Source organism: Hordeum vulgare, chromosome 4H (assembly GCF_904849725.1).
Source record: "Hordeum vulgare subsp. vulgare chromosome 4H, MorexV3_pseudomolecules_assembly, whole genome shotgun sequence".
NCBI classification, from domain to species: Eukaryota; Viridiplantae; Streptophyta; class Magnoliopsida; order Poales; family Poaceae; genus Hordeum; species Hordeum vulgare.
The window spans coordinates 337,233,963-337,261,358 of record NC_058521.1 but is presented as its reverse complement, the minus strand read 5'-3'; positions in this window follow the sequence as shown (position 1 = coordinate 337,261,358).

Here is a 27,396-nt window from a genome sequence, read left to right as displayed (position 1 = left end):
TTGAATGGGGCTTTCTCAGGATTTTTTTTGACCGGCTACTGTAGGAAAAACCCCCAACAGCCTTTTTTCTTTTATTCCCATATATAAGAGCAGTATGTACAAGAACAAATTAGAATGTACAAATGGGAAGAGGAGCTAAGGCTACAAACCTCAAGGAGGCAAAAAGGAAACCCATTTAAGGAGATCATCCCTGAAACTAGCCTTAATTCTATGAGCTAACAGGGAAATGCATAATATTTTCTCAGGATTATTAAAGAAGTGCATAATATTTTCTACATAACGAGCCTCGAGGGTTTTAGGAGGTTCCCCATCTCCATGAGTAGCAAGTACACCTAATTTTTTTGGTATCTTGTGTTCCATATCCATAACTAAAGATAGAGAACAACTTAGAACAGCAAATAAATCTACTTAGTGATAAAACAAACAAGCACACACGAGGATATTGACCCCACGCTATTGCTCCCCGGCAACGGCGCCAGAAGAAGGTCTTGATAACCCACCAGTATAGGGGATCAATTGTAGCCTTTCTCGATAAGTAAGAGTGTCGAACCCAACGAGGAGCTAAAGGTAGGACAAATATTCCCTCAAGTTCTATCGACCACCAATACAACTCTACGCACACTTTACGTTCTCTTTACCTAGAACAAGTATGAAACTAGAAGTACTTTGTAGGAGTGATAGGATACGCTTGCAAGAAAGTAAAGAACACGTAAATAAAACTAGGGGCTGGATAGAAAAAGAAACAAATACGAGTGTCTAACGAGTGTGGAAAAGTGGTGGTTGGAGTTGCGCAATTGTACCTAAGCAATTGACTACGTTACTAGATCGATAGCAAGTTTTATGTGGGAGAGGCCTCTGCTAGCATGTCATCCCTTACTTGGAATTCTATGCACTTATGATTGGAACTATTAGAAAGCATCCGCAACTTCTAACATTCATTAAGGTAAAACCCAACCATAGCAATAAGATATATTGGTCCCCCTTCAATCCCATGTGCATCAATTTCTATGCTAGGTTTGAAGCTTCTGTCACTATAGCCTGCAATACATAGTCCTATCAACATACAACTAACCCTATGGTGTGATCCACGCAAACGATCATATGATGGGCACCAAAGGACAACTACATAACCACAAGAAAATTAAACCAATCATAGCAATTCATCAATCACCGATAGGACAACGATGATCTAATCAGACATCATAGGATGGCAACACATCATTGGATAATAATATGTAGCATAAAGCACCATGTTCAAGTAGAGGGTACAACATGTTGCGGGAGAGTGAACTGCTGAATATAGATGGGGGAAGATGATGGAGATGTTGGTGAAGATGATGGAGGTGTTGGTATAGATCGTCGTCACACGATGATGTCCCGGGCGGCGTTCCGGCGCCGCCGGGAGAGAGGGGGAGAGAGCCCCCCTCCTTCTTCTTCTTCCTTGACCTCCTCCCTAAATGGGAGAAGGGTTTCCCCTCTGGTACATTGTCTCCATGGCGGCGGAGGGGTGAGAGCCCCCTCCGAGATTGGATCTCTGTGTGTGTGTGTGTGTGTGTCCTTCTGTTTCTGCGCTCCCAGATTCTGCATTTCACTGTTTCTTAAATTCCACGAGATCAGTAACTCCGATTGGGCTGAAATTTTAACACGATTTTCTTTCGGATATTATCTTTGCTGCGGCGAAAGAAGGGCTCTAACCGCCTTAAGGAGTGGAAACAAGCCTACCAGCCGCCGCCGTACCTCCTGGTGACGGCTACAGGGCTTGTGGGCCCTCCGTGCATCGCCTCGCGTTGATTCTTCTTCCAAAAATCATAAATATTCCAAAAAAATCAGCATAAGTTTTTATTACGTTTGGACTTCGTTTGGTATGGATATTCTGCGGAACAAAAAACATGCAACAAACAGGAACTCGCACTGGGCACTGGATCAATATGTTAGTCCCAAAAATAGTACAAAAAGTTGCCAAAAGTATATGAAAGTTGTATAAATTGGCATGAAACATTCAAAAATTATAGATACGACGGAGACGTATCACATACCTGCTTGATCGTCAACACTTGCCACTGCTGCCTATGTTTGAAGACAGTGAAGTAGTGATGGACCCGAGCCATCCTAGTTCAGCTTTAGCTCGTGTTCAGGAAGAAGCAACAGTAGAGGCACATGCAGCCATAGTAGCTCCAGCTCCATAGTTGAGGACCAGAGAGGAGCACATGACTTTTCTTATCAGCACCATCCAAGGGATGGATAATAATATTACGGACATCGTGGAGACAAAGTTCCATGACAAGGATCAAGGTGATGGAGTTGACTACAACTCTTAATCAGCTGCAACATGAAGTTGATGCATTGCACACACCTTGCTCCAGAAGTGATGATGATGATGATACATCCCTTCCGACTACCCCTTAGTTCAGGACTCAGGCCAGATCTACAATTGTGTCAGTTCCGAAAGCCAGACCATCTTCATCATCTCAAGCATCAGCTCCATCAGCTCCACCACCTACTGCACCTCCAGTGTCTACATCTCCAATTCAGAGGACATTTGTTGAAGCCTTCGCTGACACTCTTCTGTGGAGTCCGTCAACAATTATCGTAAGAGATTGAGCCCCGAGCGATGCTTAGTTATAGACCTTTGAACTTTTTGGTGACTTGTTGCCAAAGGGGGAGAAGTGTATAGATTAATAGGGTTTCGAGAGAGAGAGTGTGTTCCTTTTTATTGCTCTCTTTGGTTTTCAAAACATTTGGTATTTTGGATGACTTAAACATTATCGTGTTTGATCATACACTTTGATTGTTGATGCTACTATGTCATACCTTTGATCTATCTACATGTTGATCATTCACTTATTTGTTTGGTATAATGTGCATTACTATTCATTCATATCATTTATGCGCACCACCAATATGTATGTGACATTGAAGAGAGTCCCATGCTCCTAATCAATTGTGCATTTGCATTCAAACGCAAATTCAAAATAATGCACAAATGTAGGGGGAGCTCTTGCTTATCACATACTTCTCAAGGAGAAAATGCTAATCAATAATTATATCTTTTGTCGAAGCTTTGATCTATATATTGTCATCAATTACCAAAAAGGGGGAGATTGAAAGCACAAGTTCTCCCTAAGGTGGTTTTGGTAATTAATAACAAAATATGTGTCATTGAACTAACGATTTTATCTAAGTGTATTTCCAAAAAGTTCAAAAATGCATTGGCTAAGAATTGTGAGGAGAACCCCTAGATGCAAGGAAAGGAATAGGATTGGCTAAGCTTCAATCTACAAGACTCTACATCTTATATTTGTGAGAAATCAAATTGAGTCCATAGGAAAGACAATACTATTAAAATGGGATGAGGTAACTATGATGATGTAGTTGCTCGAGTGCTTAGAAATATCCACCAAAGACACTGATCCATTCTCTCAAAAAATTATCTGTCCAAAGCCTAAATATCCAAAATTGGTGCCACCAATAGTTTCCATTCGGCCATACCGGTTTTCCACCACACAGAACCTATGCCAAACCCTAGCATCTCGGTGCCACCAAAATTCCTTTCGGTGCCACCAATACCAGTGACCAAGTTTTTGTTATGTCATTTTCAGGAATAGGAAATCCCGAGATTTATAATCGGCCACACTCACATTTGGAAATAGCCGTAGGTCACTCATATTGGTACCACCAATATTCCTATATCGGTCTCACCGAGAATGCAAAAATTGCCCCATTTTGTACAAGCAGGTGCCACCGAGTTTCACTTTGGTTTCATCGAGTTGGGCAATGTAACGGTTAGATTTTTGGAGATGCCTATATATACCCATCCACCACCTCTCATTCATAGAGGAAGCACTCAGAACACACATACACTTTCCATATCTATTTTTCTGAGAGAGAGCCAACTATTCGTGTGTTGAGATCAAGATATTCCAATCCATCCATTTTAAACTTGATCTCTATCCTCCCCAAGTGGATTTCCACCCAATCAATGTCTTCTACCCAAGCCAAATCTGTGAGAGGGTGATTGAGTGTTGAGGAGACTATTATTTCAAGCACAAGAGGAAGGAATTCATCGTACTACTGCATCTAACCTTTTGGAGGGTGGTGCCTCCTGGATTAGTTAGGTGTCGCTTAGGAGCCTCCTACTTCGTCTTGTTGTGTTGAACCAAGAAGTTTGTAAGGGCAAGGAGATCGCCTACTTTGTGAAGATCTACCCCGAGTGAGGCTAGTCCTTCGTGGACATAATTCATGATAGAATAGACCAGGTTGCTTCTCTGTGGACCCTTCATGGGTTGAGCCCTTCGTGGACTCGCGCAGCCGTTATCCTCCGTGGGTTGAAGTATACATCAACACGGACGTACGATAGCACCACCTATCCAAACCACACCAAAAATCATTGTGTCAACCTTTGCATTTGATCACCCTATCCTACCCTCTATTTACATGTGCATGTCTTTACTTTATGATGTTGTACTCTTAGAATTGCATGTGTAGGGTGTGCTTGCCTTACAACAATTGCTAAAAACGTTCCCACAACTAAAATTGGGAAATGTCTAAGTTTTTATTTGGTCAAGTAGTCTAATCGCCCCCCCCCCCTATAGACATACTTCGGATCCTACATATGTCAATCCAATGTTCATCGTTCTTCTTCAATCTCTGATCTTCTTGCTCCAGCTGCCCAAACAAGCACCATCGGGACCTCCTTCTCCCATCTCTCATAGTTGGTTGTGGTGTCGCGTAGGCCTCAACACCCCACCCTACTCCCATCACTGGCCAAGCCATCCCTCTAATCAGCCACACCTCCTATTATTCTCCGACGACTTCATCCTCACACCACAGCCGAACTAGTATATCCTCGTACTCCACTCCGCATGGGCATACACCGCGGAGTCTTCCACGACTCTGGGGCATCTCCTTCATAGGCATCACTATCATCCACCGCCTTGGAGATCTCAATGCAGCATGGTTAACTTGGTTGACGAATATCAACCATCGGAAGAGGACTATATGTGTAGAGGCTCACAACTTGCACCCACATGGTCCATGTTCGCACAAACAGAAATGCTTCCTCATTACACGCAAATAAATGATTCGTCTTGTAACATATGGGACCCATCAGGTCCATAGTCGCTCGAACGGAAGTGCCTCCTCTGAAAGCACAACTTCTCCCTAGGTGGTTTTGGTAATTAATAACAAAAAAATACTTTGTTTGACTAATGATTCTATCAAGTATATTTTAGGAAAAGTTCAATGAATGGATTGGCTAGGATTGTGAGGAGAATCACTAGATGCTTGGAACATCAATTGGAAAAAGCTTCAAGACTCTACATTTTATATTTATGTGAGAAGTCACATTTTGAGTCCATAGGAAAGCCAATACTATTAAAAGGGTATGAGGTATCGATGATGATCTGCTTGCTAAAGTGCTTAGAGATTAGCCACCAAAAGCCCCAACATTTCTCCCACAATATATTTTGTCCAAAATTCTAAAGTCAGATTCGGTTTGACCAACTTTCCGAAATTGGCCATATCGAGTTTTGCTTAGACATAACCCAGAGGCAAACCCTAGCAACTCGATGTAACCAAGTCACATCTCAGAACAGCCAAAAACAGTGACCAATTCATTGGTATCTAATTGACAAAAATCTGAATTGAAGAGTTTTTTAGTTCGGTGACTTCTAGTTAGTGAAACTGCCTAGGACAACCGTATCGGTCTCATCAAGATGCTTCGTATCGGTCTCATTGAGAAACCAAAAGTTAGACAATTTTGCACAAGTCGGTGCAACCGAGTTTTTGCTTCGGTTCCACCGAGTTCGGCAATAATGTTGTAATGGTTGGATTTTTTGTGATGGCTATATATACCCCTCCGCATCCCTCTCATTCATAGAGAGAGCACTCACAACAAGCAAACACTTCCACATCCAATTTGTGAGAGAGAATCACCTACTCATGTGTTGAGATCAAGATCTTCCACTCCAACCATACGAATCTTGATTTCTAGCCTCCCCAAGTTGTTTTCCACCCAATCATTCTCTTCTAAGAAGCCATATTTTGTGAGAGACTAATTGAGTGTTGAGGAGATGTAGGATCATAAGTATGTCTAGAGAGGGTGATTAGACTGCTTGACCAAATAGAAACATAGCCTTTTCCCAATTTTAGTTTTGGGCAAGTTTTACCAATTTTTTAAGTCAAGCACACCCTACACATGCAAGTCAAAGAGTATAGCAGCGGAAAGTAATTACATGCACAAGTAAATAGAGGGACGGGAAAGGATGATCAACCGCAAAGGTTGACACGACTATTTTTGGCGTGGTTCCGATAGGTGGTGCAATCGTGCGTCCACGTTGGTGGATAATTCAAACCAAGGAGGGTAATAGCTGCTTGAGTCCATGTAGGGCTCAATCCATGAAGGTCACGAATAAGGAACATTGTCTATTACACCATGTATAACGTCCATTAAGGAATAGCCTCACTTGGGGTAGATCTTCACGAAGTAGGCAATATCATTGCCCTTACAAACTTCTTGGTTCAATTCCACAACACGAAGTAGAAGGATCTCAAGTGACACCTAACCAATCTAGGAGCACCACCCTTAAAAAAAGTAATAGATGTGGTAGTATGATGAAATCCTTGCTCTTGTGCTTCAAAAGATAGTATCATCAACACTCAATAACTCTTTCATGGATTTGACATGGGTAGAAGAGATTGATTGGGTGGAAAGCAACTTGGCAAAGCTAGAAATCAAGTTTCAAATGGATGGATCGAAATATCTTGATATCAACACATGAGTAGGTGACACTCTCAAAAAAAATGGTTATGGCAAATATATGTGTGTTGTGAGTTCTTCCTCTACGAATGAGAGGTAGTGGATGGGTATTTATAGGCATCTCCAGAAATCCAACCATTACAACATTATTGCCCAACTCAGTGAAACCGAAGTGAAACTCCCTGGCATTGACTTGCACAAAATGTGGCAACTTTTGTATACTCGGTGAGACCAATATAGGAATCTTGGTGTACTGATATGGGTGACCTAGGGCAATTTCCAAATCTTGATGAGACCGCTTGCAAAACTCAGAATTTCCAATTTTTAAAAATGACATACCAGAAACTTGGTCACTTATTTCTATGGCATCGAATGGAATGTTTGTGGTACCGAGACTCTAGGGTTTGGCAAAGGTTCTGTCTGGTGGGAAATCGGTATGGACAAATGGAAATTCTTGGTGGCACCGATTATGATCTTTTGGAAGAATGGATGAGTATTTTTGGTGGCTATCTCTAAACACCTGAGTGACCAATTCATCATAGAAACCGCACCCCCTTTTAATAGTATTGGCTTTCTATGGTCTCAAACTTTATTTCTCACAAATATAAAATGTAGTCTTGTAGCTTAACTCTTGGCCAATCCTATTCATTTCCTTGTATCCAGGGTTCTCCTCACAATCCTTAGCCAATATATCTTCGAACTTTTCTGAAATATACTTCGATAAGATGATTAGTTCAATAACACATATGTTGTTATTAATTACCAAAACCACCTTAGGGAGAAGTTGTGCTTTCAATCTCCCCATTTTTGGTAATTGATGACAACATATAGATCAAAGCTACGACATAAGATATAATCAATGATTACCATATTTCCTTTGAGAAGTATGTGAAAAAGCAAAGGCTCCCCCTAAATTTGTGCATTATTTTAGATTTGTGTTTGAATGCAAATGCACAAACGTTTAGGATCATGAGTCACTCTTCCATGTCACATACATCTTGGTGGTGTGTATACATGATATGAATGAATAGTAATGCACATTACACCAAACAAATGAGTGAATGATCAACATGTAGACAGCTCAAAAGTATGACATAGTAGCATCAAAAATCAAAGTGTATGATCAAACACGATAAAGTTTAAGACATCCAAAACACCAAATGTTTTGTGAAACAAAAGAGAGCAATAAAAAGTAATACACACACACTCTCTCTCTCTAAACCCTAATGATCTATACACTTCTCCCCGGTTGGCAACAAGTTACCAAAAATTTCAAAGGTCTAGAACTAAGCGATTCTCTCGCTCGACCTCCTCTCATAGCTGTTGATGGAGTCGATAGGAGAGCGTCAGCGACGACATCAGTAGATGCCTTGTGATGTGGAGGTGTAGACACTGCAGGTGCAGGAGTTGGTGGAGCTCATGGAGTTGATGCTTGGGCTGAGGAAGATGATTGGGCTTCCGAAAATGACATAGTTGTAAATCTGGCCTGAGTCCCAAAATTTCTGGTAGTAGGAAGAGATGTATCGTCCTCATCATCACTGTTGGAGCAAGGTGTGTGCATTGTATCATATTCATGCTTTACTTGATCAATAGTTGTAGTCAATTCCGTCACCTTGATATCTAGGTCATGGAATTTTGTCTCCAATATCCTCTCAAGACTATTTTGGTTCAGCAAGATGTGAGTGATATTCTTCTCCATCCCTTTGATGGTGCTAATAAGATAAGTCTTTTGTTCCTCTTTGGTCCTCAACTATGGAGCTGGAGCTGCTTTGACTGTCTCTGCCTCTGGTGCTGCCTCTGCATGAACGTGAGTTGTAGCTAAACTAGGATGGTTGGGTACCATCACTACTTCATTGTCTTCAAACTTTGGTTGTAGTTGCAGGTGTGTACGATCAAGCAGATATGCATGCTTTCCAATCTCGGAATTGATCAGCATTTGAATATATGGAGCATATCCACAGGATCTCTTTTGATGAGCAGTTGTCCTCCTGACTGTCTCAACAATCCGATACGTAATTCTAATCGTGGTGTATGTGTCAATGTGGTGCAGCATGTTGATGGAATACCCTCTGATCATCTTATCATCACCTGACTTGGCATTAGGGTGTATCTCGCGATGGTATTGGTGGTAGGTATCCGAGCTTGTAGGATGTAAACAGATCCAAGCTTGTGGATCTTCACGTACTTGTGGGGCACGGGATTGTACATTTGAGCCATAGAGTTGGAATTCATTTTTGGCTCGGAGTAAACATCCAATTCACTCTTAAGTTCCTTTGGAGCACCTATGATGGTTGTCCACTCCTCATCAGTTGAGTCATACATGTGAACTTCAGTCATCCACACAATTCTACCATCGGGATAGAAATATGCAGTGAAGTAGAACTGCACGATCATCTCATCGCTCCAAGAAGTCATCTCTTTCGCAACAAAAATCTATATGCCAATGGCTTTGAAATTTTCTCTCACATGATGGAATTAGTCCTCATGTTTCTTTATGTAGTCACACTCTACATATCTCATGTTTCTCATAGCTGGACTCTTGTCCAAGAGCATAGTATCATAAAAGTCTTGTTGTTCCTTTGTGTGGAAGAAACCATTGACTCTTGTAATCCTCCTGACAGCATAGGGATATGTTGGTCTCCATACTCTCAGTACTTGATCTCTCCTCTTCTTCATGTCCTCTGCAACAGGATGTGCATCATTATGCTATGTCAGGTGAGCTCTTAGTTTTCTCAACACGGCATGTTCTTCTTCTTCTTCCAGAGCAACATCTCAAGATGCAGAGACTTTGTTCTTCACTACTGTAGGAATATCCCTTGTAGTCCTCTTGGGATTAGGAGCTACAGAATTTTTGGCCTTGGGACCAGAAGACTTTGTTTCTGTTGTAGACTTGCTGGGCAGAGCATTTTCCATCAGCTTTTTGTTCTTGGAAGGAGGTGGATTTTTGGGTACCTCTTCCTCTTCTTCCACAACAGTTTCTACTGGATCTTTATACATAGATGTTGGACTTCCAACAACATGTATAACTCTCTATCTCGCTCTTTTCTCACATGGCTTCTTTGCTAGCTTGGAGGTAGAGTTCTCAAGGGTGAGTGTCATCCCTTTCTTTGCAGTCTCTGGTGCTCTCATAGCATCTGATCTGACATACTCTTTTCTCATAGTTTTCTTGATTGTGACCCTCTCCTTCTTCTTATGATGAGTGATTTCTTCAGGAATGAAGTCAGCATCCTCCTCATCTGAGTTCAACTTCTTCCTGGACCTGGTAGCTACCTTGGACATATCAAGAGAGCTTGGAGTTCCTGGATCAGAAGTGGTCTTATCAGGACTAGTGCATGAGTCCACGTCCATGCTCAACTCTCTAGAATCATTCTGCCTATCTTCAGAACCTGACATGTTGACAAGCTGACAAGCAAACAAGCTGGCCCTGTAAATAGTTATTGAAGAGTAAAAATGGATGAGCATCACAAAACACAGTCATTTTCAAAAATTTGAACTCAAATTGTTAGTCTTAAATATCAACTTTGTGTGTTTCGGTTCCACTCAAATGAAAAATTCGGAGCCTTCGAGACTGACCATCTTCTCAACAGAGACTTGGCTACACTTTTCGGTAGCACCAAAAATTGAGACTCGGTCTCACCGAGATGGTTCTTAGAAACCCTAGTACATGAATCAGTGACATTGATCCAGTTCATTCGATGACCGTGAGACACAAAAAATAGAGGCCTAACATTCATCGTTCGACTATGCTATAGGATTTGTTTTGTGGTTGGATCAATCACAAACTATGGCAAGATAAGGAACAAAACCTAATGCGCATGAATCGGATAAGGGAGCGCGAGAGGGGGAGATCTTTACCCTAACTTGGCGAAGATCTCCTAGGGTGGCGGCGACACGTGAGATTGCGGTCGACGACGAGGACTCCTCTTGCGAGGGCGCACGAGAGATGAAGGGCGACGTCTTGGAGACATGAGAACGACAGCATGGGTTTGTGGGAGGCAACAGTTGAAGTGAAATTTCAATGTTCGGGTTCGCTGAGTATATATATCCCCATGCTGTCGGTGACACCGGTTTAAAAATATCGGTGCCACCGAGTATCATAACTGTTAGGTGACGGTGGAACCCGGAGAGGCTGAAATTTATGAATAGATGGTATCGAGGTTCAGAAACCATATCAATCCTAGTGCTTCGGTGGGGATGATATTTTGGAGTTGGTCACACCTAGTACCACATGGGAGGTTTCGGAAGTTTTCTCTTGTCGAGGCAAATCTCCTAGTGCTCCTCACACAAAGTGTCCCTAAAGTGCTTTCTCAAATTTTACGATGTAGCATGAATAGAATTTGAGACATGGAACCATTGATAGCTACAGAGGGGTAATAGGCATTCTTATATATCCAATTTTCCAAATAAAATGAAAAGCCAAATAACAATAATTGGATATCCTTGAATGAGCAAGACTATACATACCAACATGCTCACAGCATATGATATCAAATAAAACATGCACAAACATTCTAGCATCTACCAAGCACTTTGGCGATGATGAAGTCATTCATATATTAGTATATTGACTTAGGAGCCAAGCAAGAATACTTGATCGTAGCCCATACTCATCGTTTAAGCACAAGTGGGGTTTCCACTTTTACATAAAGCGTTCAATGTGTTCACACCTTAAGAAATGCTTTAACTCAAGTCTTAGAGTAAAGCTCTTGCTTGATGTGACATCCCCCTAAGAGGGATAATCTAACCTTGGGTTTTGTTGTAGAAGACTTCATCTAGGTGTAGTAGTGGTGGGTGCTCATTGTTGATGAATATCATCTTGAGTTGGGAGCAATCCATGTTGTTTCATACTCTTCTGACCTACATGGCTTAGTCCATACACAAGGAACAAATACAAGGATATCTATGGACATGGAATGAAGTACATATGAGATGATGTCCATTGATACATTAGTTACCTTGTCCCTTGCTTACCTTTGAGGGAATGTGTGACTCCTTAAACTAATGTATTAGGTTGGAGTTGATTGCAAATAGTTCTTGCCAAAATGAATAAGAGTGCATTTCATTGGCGGAGTCACCCCTCGAGAACTTATCTAATTATTCTTCTTAGGGACCCACACCAACTTAACGCGGATCCTTGGAATTGAGGTAGCGCTTGATGAAGTAGAGCTAGTGGTGGCCTTGGAAATCCACTTGTCCATCGCTTGGGATTAGTCCTCAAATGGTTCAATCTCCTCTTAAATCTTTTCTTTCCCTTGTGGTATTGTGGTGGAAGGTCATCTTGAGAATTTGTTCCCTTGGGGAGAGTAGGATCATACATCTCCTTTTGGGGAACAAACTTTGGGTTGGGGTATTAACCTTCTTCCCATTCAAACCCATTGCATCAAAGTAGCCAATGACTGGCTTCTTCCGATGTCCTCTTGCTTGCGTACAACTTCCCCGAATTGCTTACTTCCGGCAAGAATGTTGAAGACACCTCTCTCTATAATCCCTTTCAATAAATCATTTTCTTGCTCAAGTGTAACTTAGCTAAGAGAATCATTAGTAGAATAAATAGAGCTACTAGAAACAACATCATTTGATTTAGCATTAGTGTGGTTGTTACTAGATGAAGAAAATTTCTTGCCTTTGTTACTAGTATGCTTAGGTTTAATTTCTGGAACAAAAGTAGACAAGAGTAATCGTTTGTCTAGATAAGAAGAACTCGTCTTTCGAAGATCATCATTGATTGCTTTTAGAAAATCATGTTCTTTCTCTAAATTTAGCTTCTCAAATCATAGCTTCTCATGAGTTCTTGCAAGCTTCCTATGATATTCTAGAGTAGATTCATGGGCTAACATAAGAGTGTTTAATTATTTAGTTAGGAGCTCAATCTCCTTCTTATCGTCATCGTAGAACTTATCTTGACCAGTATGATTATCATCAAGTTCATTTTCATTGCTATCTCTAGCTTTATCAAATAACAAGTCATCATGTCCTTGTAAGTCATCCTCATCACTATTGAAGTCAAAGTATTCAGGGTGTGATACCTTAGTGCCTATAGCCATGAAGCAGTTTCAAATCCCTTCATTTGGTGAACAAAATATGTCATTGGAGTTGGAGGATATGAGTGCTAGACCGGAAACACCTTGATCTTGACTATAGTCGGAGTTGGAGTGGTAGCTTCTCTCGGATTGGTTTTTGGACTCCAAGCTAGATACCCACTGAACAACATGAGCTTGATATCTTCTCACTACAAGGATACCCCCTATAAAGCAACACATATTCTACAATGTTTTGACTATAAGTTGCAAAATTTACAAGAGATACACATATATGTGTTGTAGAATATGCGTTGTAAACTTGCACCTCTTTACCATATTGTCCTACATAAATTGCAACAGATCTTATACGTTTGCAAATTATATTTATTATAGGACTGGAAATACACATACTTAAAAATAAAATTAATTATACACACCTGTATATACATAAATAATGTGAGGGGAAAAATGGTGCTAACTGTTCGAGATGAAATCAATCACGATTCCTTTCTTTGAGATCGTTGATGGAGGCACAGAATGGGCCACGGTCCACCTTAAAATTTAACCTGACATGTACACCACGTAGGTAACAGGCGATGGCCTTGGAGAAAAAATAAAGCCCAATAACAGCCTATTCTGTTCGTCGTGCTGAAGCGAACACAGATGTAGGTCAACCTTGTTGGTCATGAATACTCGATCCACCGCCTTGAGCCAGCCGAGCCGCCTGCCTCACCCTCCCTGCCCGGCCGCCGAAGCCACAGTTAGACCACCTTGTGACCCAGCCCGAAGGCTGAGATGGGCGACCTACCGCTGTTTGTCCCGCTTGTCGCCCGACCGTCTGCTGTTCGCGCAGGCGCGCACGGTGCACCATAGCCCAGGAGCGCGCCCGGCTGGCAGGACTGCCGGAGGCGCTAACTCCTAGTGTCTAGTCACCTCAACTGTTGATCCTCTGTTCCTCCTCAATACCCATCGCCTACTCAGCTCAGAGAGGTACATCATCCCGGTGCCCCCTGATCTTTGAATCTCCATGCTTTGGACGAAATTACATGAAACTTATATGCAGTAAGGCCTAGTTTGGAAGTGTAATTTTTAAAATAATGCAATATTCCAAAAATTTGGTATTATAATGTCTTAGCAATGAATACTACAGCTTCTAAAAACAACAATTTTCTTACTTCTAGTGAAACTACAAATATGTTTGGCTTGTAGCCTTATACTGTTCTAATTACTCTAGTCTTGAGCGCTTATGCAATTGAACCTAACTTGAACTAATTATGCTTAGGCAGTATCTCTTTAAAAACCTAACTTGATACTGATTATGCTTACGCAACTAAACCTAGCCTGAACAATAGGAGTCAGTACAACTAAACCTAATACAAAAGCAATACTGACATGTTGTTCATTGTACTTACAAGTTACAAACCAAGCTGCATGGTAGTCCAGGACCTGATGACACGAGCGTTTTTCCTCAGGACCTTATGACACAAACCACTCCTGACGTGACACCTACCTTGCCGCCCTCTCCTCGCCCGACCTGACAGCCTGCGATTAGGAGTCGGTGTCGTCATGGCCACCGATGTAGTGGTGGAGACGGCCATACACCTTTGTGATAGCCGACGTCACCTCCTCCTTGACTAACTTGTCACACCAGTTCCGACGTTGTGGTAACGCTGTCCCATCGATCTCGCTGTAATTGTTGTGTGGCGGTGAGGGCGACTTCAACTTGACATGACACCTGATTTTGCCGTCAGTATTGCACTACGTGTCATGAAACATTAAATTAATACTATGTTCATAAAAACTAATGATCTTGAACGGGATGGGTGACAACTAATGATTTTGGATGACAATTATACATATTAGTCGAACCATGGAAGCTAACAAAAAAATGTGTTTTGGATTAGTTCTTTCTATAGTTTGAGAAAAAAAATTACTTCACCCATATTTTACTGAATTTGTACAAACATAACACATTAGGTTTTGGATTTGGATTAACTTTTCCTATTGGTTTTGCTCCATTTTTTCATTTTTCCCTCCGTCCTGTCCCGCCATAGTGTCTAATCTGGCAAAATATTACTATGTGCGCGCGCTTCAATTATCATGGCCCCGCTTGTCATAGGAATCCTGGATGGAGGCTAACATCGGTCAAAAAGATCGCGATGAGGTAACTGTGCAAATAAAATCGGAAACCTCCCCCATATCAGCGCACGTACGGTTCCCTTCCTCGTCTCGTACTGGATCCATCACTTGCCGGCGGCCGGTGGCGGAGCACCACCACGACGTGAGCACGGTTAGTTGCCCATCTACTCTCGCACAATCCATCCTCTCTTCCTCCCTACTCTAACGAGTTGTGCTCTGAATCAATTCACATCTCGTTTGGCAGGCAAATACGGCTGCTAGATTCACCAAATCTGGCTCGTACATGGTGGCAACAATCCCGCAAGTTCATCATCTCATTGAATCGCGCTGGTCAGTGTCGTGCTCCTTCTCCCATCTTGTTGCTGCAATTCATGCCCTGTGTATTGGTTCTGACATTGATTCATATGTTAGATTTACTCTTTGCAAAAATTTACCATTGTTTATTGTTGAGATAGCAAAAGTCTTATGTATTGTGTTGGGCTTACCCTTTCCCATGGATGCTATGCAAATCCTTTTGTTTGGTGTCTCTCCCTAATTGAATTGTAATTTTTCAATTCTCTGTCTGCTATATACTATACAACATTGTAAGTGCATCTAGTACCCCTTAGTGATTTTGGTGGTTTGAAGACTTATAGGTTAAGTATCTAATGTGTTTATGAGTATATACAGGATCTATAAGTCATTGAGGAGTTTGAGATATTTGAAGAATATCGACCCCTAAAAATGTATATCTTCAGTTGAAGAAATTGGTCTGAAGCTGAAGAAATGAATCGCGAGGAATCTGCGATGAAATTGATATTCCTCATGAAGATACTGATATTGAGAAGACCGGTGGTTCCTGAAGAAAATCATTCTAAAGAAATTGAAGCGTGAAGATTTACGTTTTCTGTTTTACTTTCTTCGCATTTGATGAATAGGAACACCGTACTGTTAAAGGGGGTCAAAGTAACACTATGGAATGGATTTCCTCATGATGCTCAATCCAAGCCTAATCCTACCAAAAGCCTCAAGTGAGGAATATAAGTGACATGAGGACTCTCACAGTTGAGGGTTCCGACTGTTTTGAAAGCCACGCCAAGTCACTGGTCTTATCCACTCCAACGGTCATATTATTTAAGGGCATTAGTGTCAAATCATGTCGGGATGCTCCCAGGCTATAAATAGCCACCCCCCACAACCACTAGCTGGTTGGTTGCTCCGTTAGAAACTGACACTTGTCATAAGAGCAACCCAAATTCCTCAGAGCTTTCGAGAGTAATTCATCAGTGAGGAAATACCCCATACACCGAAACCACAAACCAAACCTAGTGATTGAGCATCATTGAAGAAGTTGTTCCTGTGTGGGACTGAAGCCTTTTACCTTTGAGGACTATGCATCCTCCAGACGGTTAGGCGTCATGGTCTAGAGCAATCCAGCAGTCAATTGTGGATCTCCGGGGGACCAAGTTTGTGAGGGTTTGGAAGTTTGCCCTGAAGACTTACCATGAGTGTTGGGCGAGGACTGTGTGTCCTTAGCTCAAGGAGAATACGGTAGGGACTGTGTGTCCTGGGACTGGGTGTCCTTTGGTTTCAATACCAAGCCGCTCCAAACCAGATGTACAACTGTCACATCAGTTGGAACCGGGTCATCAACAACTGTCTTCACTGAGAAACGGGTTCTAATTCCTCAACTCTTTACTTTCCTTGTATTGTGTGTTGATGACTTTCACTGTGACTGTTTGAAGAATTTGCTGAAGACTTTCTTTGAATTTCCTCAACCTCAAATTCTTCACGATAGTTAATCACCATCTATATTCTGCGTGCCTGCTTACTGTGCAATCTGTTTTCACATTCCTCACTCTGAAATACTGCTGTTGTGAACGTTTGCACGTCTTTGCACGTCTGATCCTTTACTGTTTCCGTTGTAAGTTAGTCATCAGTGAGGAATTTCCTCAAAAGGAATTTCCTCAGTGATGAAATTTTAAAATCTCCTATTCACCCCCCCCCCTCTAGTCGATATAATGCACTTTCAAACATAGGAGTATTTGGCTATCTTAGGAAGGGGGACGGGAATTAGTGGTGAGAGTTTCATACAGGCTACGGCTTGGGAAATAGATTCTGACTCATACACTATTTGATTTGATTTTACTACCCGTGAGAATCGAGAGGGAGTCGCAGTGGCAGTGGTAATGCCAACCAAAGACTGCAGATCTGGAACTAGCAAACTGTCACAACACAGAAAGGTAGTGGCAATGTTCCAACCATTCAAACTGATCTAGCAATAAGATATGACTTAATTTTTATTGATATAAACAAAGGGAATATGCCAACTTTACAACACATGGAGAACAACACTTGCAAATCAACACGTGCACATGGCAGCGAGCATGGCCGAAATAACATTTGGCCTAATTAAATACGGAAACTCTGGTCATGTTTAACAACATTCATAAAACTAGCAGAACATGCTTATTCTTCTTGTAGTCGACTGATGATATATTGTATAGAGCCACCACAATACTTTTCAAAGAAGGCAGAACCAATTCTATTGTAGGCCTTCTATCTTTGTGAGATGACAAATATGGGTCTTCTTTTTGTGAGATGAAATATATGCTTCAACTATTCTACTTTAACTTTTTCTACATTGTTGTTAGTATTTTTCTGAAGCCTAAAATGTTTTCTTCTTTCAACTTTAAACTTGTATAAGCAATCTGTACAACAAAGGTGCAGTATACTCACACTACTATTGTTGTTTATAAATACATCCAAAAGATTTAGCATTAGTTAATTTCACCATAAAATAATTGGCTCGCACCTCGTGCCTACTTAATGAACATTGAGATGTGAATTAGAATTTAAGAGTAATGGTTCATGTCTTAGTTCATCATTTTCACCATGCAATAGGAATAGCTTGATGTATTCCTAGTAGCTACTCACTACTTAATGAGTTGCTATTTAAACTTTTGGTCATTGTCATGTTTCAACAGATATGTCACGAAAAAGAATAGTTCATCATTTTCACCATGCAACAGGAATAGCTTGATGTATTCCTAGTACCTACTAACTATTGAATGAGTTGCTATTTAAACTTTTGGTCATTGTCATGTTTCAACAGATATGTCACGGAAAAGAATTAATATCGTTGAATCCAATGAAAAATAATTTACGGAACAAGCAAATGGTTCAGATGGTGCAGATTTGCAAGAATCAAACAAAAAATATGTTCCACATAAGGTTTGTCTACTTAAATACTCTTTGCAACATGTCATTAATCAGGATTATGTTCTTACACTTGCACTTCCGCAATTACCTAAACTATATAAAACTTGATGTGTATCATTATATCCTAGAACAAACAAACTATGGTTCATAATGGAGGCAGTGCACGACAACTAGAAAAATGGTCTACTGCAAAAGAGGTATCTTCATAGTCTCATATACAAAATTATGATCAGTGCTCCCATGTTGATGGGTTTACTTGTTGCTATCACAATGTTGTCTGGAACCAAGAATCTTCTTATCATAATTTCAGTGCATAGCAAGGGGAATAAATTCTTCTGCATATAAGGTATATTTTCATTACCACATATACAACATGTTCAAAATATATTTCTCTGATGGTTATGCATCTATTGCTCATCTTGCTGTTAGAATATTGTTTTGAACAAAGAAACTTTTCTTTAGAATGTTAGTGCATGCCAGGGAGAAAAAACTTCCGTTGTAAACAAGCTGGATCATTTCATAATCAGATACTAAATTGTGTTCAAACTATAGTGATAGCTTGTTTATTGGTTAATTACTTCTTCTTTGCTACCAGATTCTTGTCGAGACCAAAGAAAACAAAAGGTACTAATGCGGGCAGTAAGAGTTCTCAAAACGGTTCCTTGAGAGTGAACTACCTGTAAGAGTGCTCAAATTCATTTTGCATGTTGTCCTGTTCTTTTTATGTTTGGTCATATGGTAACTTTGATTGCTCTAACAGACAGGAACTAAAGTATTCTTGAAGAACCTGAAATATCATAATAGGGATGTAGCTCTTGCTATGATTGCAAGTTGTGATCCTAAATATAAACTTAATGGTGCTGAAATGAATTCTGGGCAGTGCATGTCGATATGGCACATGGGAAAACTGAAAATTTGGTACGAAGTCGCAAAAGCTGCAATACTATTGGTAATGTAGAAAAAATATGGATTGCACGCCCTTCAATCATTGTGCATGACTAATATATTGCCTCTATTATTACTTACATCATGTTAATGCATTGTGGGTTAACAGTTTATTTTCTTTTCTTGTGTGTAGATTTCAAAGACAAATGGATGAGTATATAGGTGCATGGAAAGTATACTACAACCATGATGTCGATCTTCCATTTCATGATGACAATGATGATGGATACTTTCAATTTTAGATATGTTGTAGTCAGAATTTCGTGTTGGATGTTGTTCCTTGCATAAGTCTTAGTGAAGTTGTACACATGTTGATGGATGCTTTGAGTTTAAGTTTCATTGCCAATAAAATACTTAGATTATGCATCATAATTGGATGATGTTCCTCCTGTAATATCCACTATTGTAATGCAACAATTTTATCTAATATATATGACTTCTTCCTCTCGTGAGTATATATCTTGTTTTTCTTTCATGTGAAATACATAATTACTACCTTTAGATGGAGCACTAATTTAATTGCTAGTAATATAATAAATAATAATATTCGTACCTTATATCCACCAACACTTGAAGCGTTGGAAATTCTCCGTCGCCAAGCAAACGGATTTTGATTCCTATACATTAAGCCCCAACATATAGAAGTGTTGTAGAAGTTAGTTTCATCTGTTGTAGTCTTGCAACGGTCCATTTTACCAATGGTAGTATAATCATTGCGTTATGCCCTAGCAACACTGGATAAGGCTACACATCCCAAACCGTTGGTAAAGACTTTAGCAACGCATATATGGACATTTAGATACGGAAAAAAGTGTTGCTATACAGGTGGTCTTGTCGTAGTGTCTTCTTGAGTGGATCTTGGTGTACTTGTCCTTCTTCTCCAATTTCTTACTTCTCTGGGAGGGTCTTCGTTCATAACAATCTTCTCTATACCTTTTCACTCTTCGAGGTGACTCTTCTCTTTATCATTGTCTTCTAGGAGAATCTTCTCTTCTTTTGTGTATGTGTGGGGGGAGCACTCATTGGAGTAGTGTTTGGGCCTTCCACAATCATAGTAGTTTCAGTAACGACTAGATGAATGCTTCTCTTCATATCTTGAGTTGGAGCTTATCTCTTTGCCTCTACTCTTGTAGAACTTGTTGAATTTATTTACCATGTGGCTTATCTCTTCATTGGTGACAAGGTTTTCATTTGAAGTAGCGGGAGCATCACTTGAAGCTTTGTAAGAACAACTTGACTTGTTGTGCAGCTCTTCTTTGTCCTTGAGTGGTGTTTCATGAGCGAAAATCCTTCCAATGACTTCCGTTGGCTTGAGATCTTTGTATCTTGGTATCATTTGGATCAATGTGCACATGGTGTCGTACTTTCCATCCAAGGCTCGTAGTGTCTTATTTATGATGAATTTGTCGGTCATCTCTTCGCTTCCTAAGCTAGCAATATCATATGTGATGAGAGCAAGCCTAGAGTACATCGCAGCAGGTCCTTCACCATCCTTTATCTTGAACTTGTCAAGCTGAATTTGTAGGAAATCCAACTTAGATTCCTTGAAAAATTCGGTAGCTACGTGCTTATCAACCAAAGTGTCTCAAATTTCCTTGGCATTCTCAAGGCGGATAATCTTGTTGAACTCTTCAAGGCATATGCAGTTGAATAGAATGAAGCATACTTGAGCGTTGTATTGCAACATCTTCAATTCTTCCGCGGTCGCTTCACAGTCAGTTTCCTTTCCATCACCAAAGAATTCACGTTGCAAACCAACACGAACAATAGCCCAAATGGCGGGGTTATGACCAAGAATATGCATTTTCATCTTATGCTTCTAACTTTCAAAGTTTGTACCATCAAAATATGGACATCTATAGTGGTAATTTCCCTCACTAGACGCCATACTCTCCTAAGTAGTGAAACCAATGCAATGGAGAACAAAGCTATGATACCACTTGGAGGATACGAAGTATCTCTAGAGGGGGTGATCCGACTACTTGAACATATAAAAACTTAGCCTTTTCCCAATTTTAATTGTGGGCAAGTTTGAGCAATTGTGCAAGTAAAGCACACCCTACACATGCAAGTCTAAGAGTATAGCAGCGGAAAGTAATGACATGCACATGTAAATAGAGGGTATGGAAAGGAATATAAAACGCAAAGGTTGACATGGCAATATACATTGTGATTCCAATAGGTGGTGCTATAGTAAGTACATGTTGACGGAGACTTCAACCCACGGAGGGTAACGGCTGCACGAGTCCATGGAAGGCTCAACCCATGAAGGAACCACGAAGAAGAAACCTTGTCTATTCCATCATGGCTTACGTCCACGAAGGACTAGCCTCACTCACGGTAGATCTTCACAAAATTGGCAACCTCCTTGCCCTTACAAACTTATTGGTTCAACTCCACAACACGAAGTGGGAGGCTCTCAAGCGACACCTAGCCAATCTAGGAGGCAACACCCTCCAAATGGTAATAGATGTGGTAGTACAATGAACTCCTTGCTCTTGTGCTTCAAAAGATAGTCTCCTCAATGCTCATTCACTCTCTAACAGATTTGGCAGGTGTAGAAGAGATTTATTGGGTGGAAAGCAACTTGGGGTGGTTTGAAATCAAGTTTCAAATGGATGGATTGGAATAACTTGATCTCAACACATGAGTAGGTTGTTCTCTCTCAGAAAAATGGATATGGCAAGTGTATGTCTATTCCGAGTGCTTCCTCTACGAATGAGAGTTGGTGGATGGGTATATATAGGCATCTCCAAAAATCCAACCGCGATAACATTATTGCCCAACTCGGTGAAACCGAAGTGAAACTCGGTGGCACTGACTTGCACAAAATGTGGCAGCTTTTTTATTCTCGGTGAGACCAATATAGGAATCTGTGTGGTATCGACTTGGGTGACCTAGGGTAATTTCCAAATCTCTGTGAGACCGATTCCAAAACTCAGAATTTCCGATTCTTGAAAACTCCATACCAGAAATTTGGTCACTGAGTTCGGTGGAACCGAAAGGAATGTTGGTGATACTGAGACTCTAGGGTTTGGAAAGGTTTTATCTGGTGGAAAATCAGTATGTCCGAATGGAAATTCTTGGTGGTACCAATTTTGATGTTTAGGCTTTGGACAAATATTTTTGTGCGAGAATGGATGAGTATTTTTGGTGGTTATCTCTAAGCACTTGAGCAACTAATTCATCATATAAACCCCACTCCCTTTTCATAGTATTGGCTTTCCTATGGACTCAAATGTGATTTCTCACTAATATAAAATATTGAGTCTTGTAGCTTGAAGATTGGCCAATCCTATTACTTTTCTTGTATCTAGGGGTTCTCCTCACAATCGTTAGCCAACGCATCTTTGAACTTCTATAAAAAATACTTGGATAATATCATTAATTCATTGACACATACGTTGTTATTCATTACCAAAACCACATTAGGGATAAGTTGTGTTTTAGGAGACTATCTTTTTAAGCACAAGAGCAAGGAGTTCATCATCCATATCACATCTATTACGTTTTAGAGAGTGGCGTCTCCTAGATTGGTTAGGTGTCGCTTGGGAGCCTCCAAATCATGTGGAATTGAACCAAGAAGTTTGTAAGAGCAAGGAGATCGCCTACTTCATGAAGGTCTACCCGAGTGAGGCTAGTCCTTTGTGGACGTAAGCCATGGTGGAATAGACAAGGTATCTTCTTTGTTAACCCTCCGTAACATTGCTTGGAATAGTTTGTACAAAGAATTTTGGGTTTAGGTTTCCGCAGTATGATATCTCGGAGCCACCGAGTCAAAACATCTCAGTGTCACTGATGTGGTTCATCCACAACACAAAGGACTTCTCGGTGAAACCGAAAGTTCCTATCGGTATCCCCGAAACTGGTTTTTTGGGTTTTTGACCACAAATTGGGTGAGACCAATTCACATTTCGGTGAAACCAAGTTCTGTGAACAAGTTTCTATCAACGTAGTTTGTTGCCTCGGAAGTTACAAAATTTTAAACTCGGTGGAACAAAATTTCATAGTGTTAGTACCTAAGACTAAATATTTGGAGTTTAATTTGCAAAAATTCTGAATTTTGTGATGCTCATCTTTTCCGCTCCTCCTTATCTAATTCATAGGATCAATGCTCAATCATGTCAGGATCTGATGATAGCCAGAATCAATTCAGAGAGCGGAGCGTGGACCTAGAAGAAGGCACTAGTCCTGAGGCCAGCTCAGAGGACCACGGAACTCCTGGTTCTCATGGTTTTCCCAAGGCAGCCACCACGACTAGGAAGCAAAGTAAATCTTATGATGAGGATACACACTTTGTTCCAGATGAGGTGATATCCAAGAATCGGTCTGAGAAGAAAGAGAGGGTAGTAGCCAATGACATTCCTGAGTCTGCTCCAACCAAGAGAGGGTTGTCTCTGTCTTCACAGCAACCAAGTGGATCCAAGAGGACAAAATCTGTGGCTAATAAGGCAACAAAGACTAGGGTCAAGAAGAGGATAATTCATGTGTTTGGGAGGCCAACCTCCATATATGAAGATCCTGGTAAGGATGAGGAAAGGGAGAGGAGGAACTAGCTGCTAACACTCCTCCTTCCAAGCAGAGAAAACTCATGGCGGATGCAATGCCCAGCAAGCCTACTCCTAAGGATAAGCCCATATATCCCAAGGCCAAGCCAACTACCCCCAAGCCCAAAAGATATTTTTGGTGCATAAAATAGAAAAGGTACTACTTCAAAGGAAGTCCCATCTCCTACTGATGATGACGAGCAGGGTGTTGTTGTGTTGAGGAATCTCAGACCTCTGCCAGACCATAATGATGACCACAAAGTGGTAGAAAATATGAAGGAGAGGAAGGATCAAGGTCTTAGGAGATGGATAGCTAATGATCCCTATGGTGTGAGGAGAAGGACTGATGTGGACACTTGTTTCCATACCAAGGAGCAGTATGCCTTCTATGAGACTCTCTTGCTTGATAAGAACCCAGCTGTTAGTGACATGAGGTATGTTGACTGGATGTACCTCAACGCAAATGAAGACTACTTCCCCATGTCCAGGATAACTTCAAGATGATTGATCTTGATGAGTTGATAGGAAAGGAAACTGCATGGAATGATGAACTCATCATTTAGTTCTACTTTAGTGCCCATTTCTATCAAGGTGGTAGGATAGTATGGACGGCACAACCACGTATCAGGCTACCATTGATGAGTGGGCTACCATCTTAGGAGTCCCAAAGGTGCGGGAGAGGGATTTGGATGTGTACTCTGAATCAAAGATCAATCACAACTCAAAGGAAAACATGTACACACCAATTCCAAAGGGATATCTGAAGACCCACAAGCTTGGCCGAGTCTACTTTCTCCAAGCAAGACTCACTACCTCCAACACTATTTTGAGGCACACCTTGATGCCCAAATCAGGAGATGACAAAATGATCTGTGGATACTCAGTCAACATGCTACATCATGTGGATAGCCACACCAGGATCAGAGTGGTGGATCTAATTGTTGAGACCATCAAGAGGATAGTTGCTAATCAGAAGAGATCATGTGCATATGCTCCATATATTCAGATGCTCATCAACACCAAATTTGGAAAGAGCCTATATCTACTTGATCGACCACATCTTCCCCTCCATCCAGAGTTTGAGGATATTGTCATGGTGATGGATCCATATCACCCCACTTCATTGATTGCATAGGAAGAGATTGAGGCTGAGGCCCAAGCAGAGGTAGCTAGAGCCACTAGTGCTCCAGTGTTGAAGACTAAGAGCGATCAGATGGCTTATTTAGTGAGCACCATTCAGGGAATGGAGAAGAGCATCAATGCTCTGCTAATGAACCAGAAGAGTATTCAGAGGATTATGGGGACAAAGTTTCATGAGCTCGATAACAAGTTAAATGAGATGAAAACCATGGTTAACCAACTGAATCAAGAGGTAGATGTAGTCGCTTTGCCCCTCAGATGATGACGATGAGAGCCCTACATTGCGAGTGCAGACATAGTTTTGGACTCGGGCTTGATCTATTGTTCTGCTTGCTCAGGACGTGAGACATTTAGTGTCTGCATCCGATTCTAGTTCCACTGTGCCTCCTTCAGCACCTGCACTATCAATTCCATCAGCCCAGAGGACTTATTTACAAGCATTCATGGATGCTCTTCTATCCACTCCTTCCATGAATACTGGACAACCTCCATCGCCCCATGGAGAAGACCTTCCCAATGTGACATTCAGCTCTATACTTTCGAGCTTTTTAGTGACTTGTTGCCAAATGGGGAGAAACTATATAGATCATAGGGCTTTGAGAGAGAGGGTGTTACTTTTGGTGCTTCTCCTTGACTTTGAAATCGTTTGGCCTATATTTTGTTTGTCTTAAACTTTGTTGTGTTTGATCATACGATTTGTCATTGATGTTATTATTTCCCATCTTTGTGATATTCATATGATGATCATTCACTCAGGTTTGGTGTTATGTGCATTGTAATCCATTCATATCTTTTATGTGCACCATCAAGTTGTATCAGACATGAAAAAAGACCCAAGATCCTAATCGATTGTGCATTTGCATTCAAATGCAAATTTAAAAAAATACACATATTGAGGGGGAGCTCTTGTTTATCATATATTTCTAAAAGCGATGAAATATACATTGCATATATTTTATGTCGAAGCTTTGATATATATGTTGTCATCAATTACCAAAAAAGGCGAGATTGAAAGCACAACCTCTCTCTAGGTGGTTCCGGTAGCTAATAACAACATATACTTCATTGGACTAAAGATTCTATCAAGTATATTTCAGGAAAAGTTCAATGAATGGATTGGCTAGGATTGTGTGGAGAATCCCTAGACGCTTGGGATATCAATTGGCAAAAGATTCAAGACTCTACATTTTATATCTATGTGACAAATCACATTTTAGTCCATAGGAAAGTCAATGCTATTAAAAGGGGATGAGGTATCTATGATGATCTGGTTTCTCAAGTGCTTCGAGATTAACCTCCAAAGGCCTCAACATTTCTCCCACAATATATTTTTTCCAAAATCAAAAAGTAAAATTCGGTGCCACCAACTTTCTCAAATTGGTCATGCCAAGTTTTCCTTAGACAAAACCAAAATCCAAACCGTAGCAACTCGGTGCAACCAAGTTCCATCTCAGTACAGACGAAAACAGTGACCAACTCACTGCTATTTGATTGACAAAAATCGGAAATCCTGAGTTTTTTAGTTTGGTGCCACCGAGTCTGTGAAACTGCCTAGGCCAACCGAACCAGTCTCAATGAGCTTCTTTGTATCAGTCTCACCGAGAAACAAAATTTAGAACATTTTGCACGAGTCGGTGCAACAAGTTTTTGCTTCGGTTCCCTCGAGTTGGGCAATAATGTTGTAACAGTTGGATCATTGGAGATGGCTATATATACCCATCCACCTCCCTATCATTTGTAGAGAGATAACTCGGAACAAGAAAACACTTCACCATCCATTTTTTGAGAGAGAACCACCTACTCATGAGTTGTGATCAACATCTTCCACTCCAACCATACGAATCTTGATTTCTTGCCTCCCCAAGTTGCTTTCCACCCAATCAATTTATTCTACCAAGCGAAATTTTGTGAGAGAGTGATTGAGTGTTGAGGAGACTATCTTTCGAAGCACAAGAGCAACGAGTTCATCATTCATATCAAATGTATTACCTTTTGGAGAGTGGTGTCTCCTAGATTCGTTAGTTGTTTCTTGGGAGCCTCCAAATCGTATGGAGTTGAACCAAGAAGTTTGTAAAGGCAAGGAGATTGCCTACTTTGTGAAGATGTACCTGAGTGAGGCTAGTCCTTGGTGTACGTAAGCCATGGTGGAATAGACAAGGTTGCTTCTTTATGAACCCTCGGTAGGTGAAGCCCTTCGTGGACTCTAGAAGCACTTACCCTCCGTGGGTTGATGTCTCGATCAACTTGGACGTACTATAGCACCACCTTTCGGAACCATGCAAAAATAGTCATGTCATCTTTGCATTTGATCTTCCTATCCCTACCTTGTACTTACACTTGTGTGTTTTACCTTCCGCTGCTATACTCATAGACTTGCATGTGTAGGTTGTGCTAGAGTTGGTAAAATTACTAAAACTTGGCAACCGCTAAAATTGGGAATGTTTAAGTTCTTATTTGGTCAATTAGTCTAATCACCCCCCTCTAGACATACTTCAGATCCTACATACTCTTATTACATGAAAAATAATTCGTCCCCTTGACAGTTGGGACCCATGAGCTATATCCTCGCACGCAAGGAAGTGCCTCCTTAGTGCACAAAAAAATGATTCCTCCCCCTAATAGCTGGGACCCCCCAGCTACATCTTTG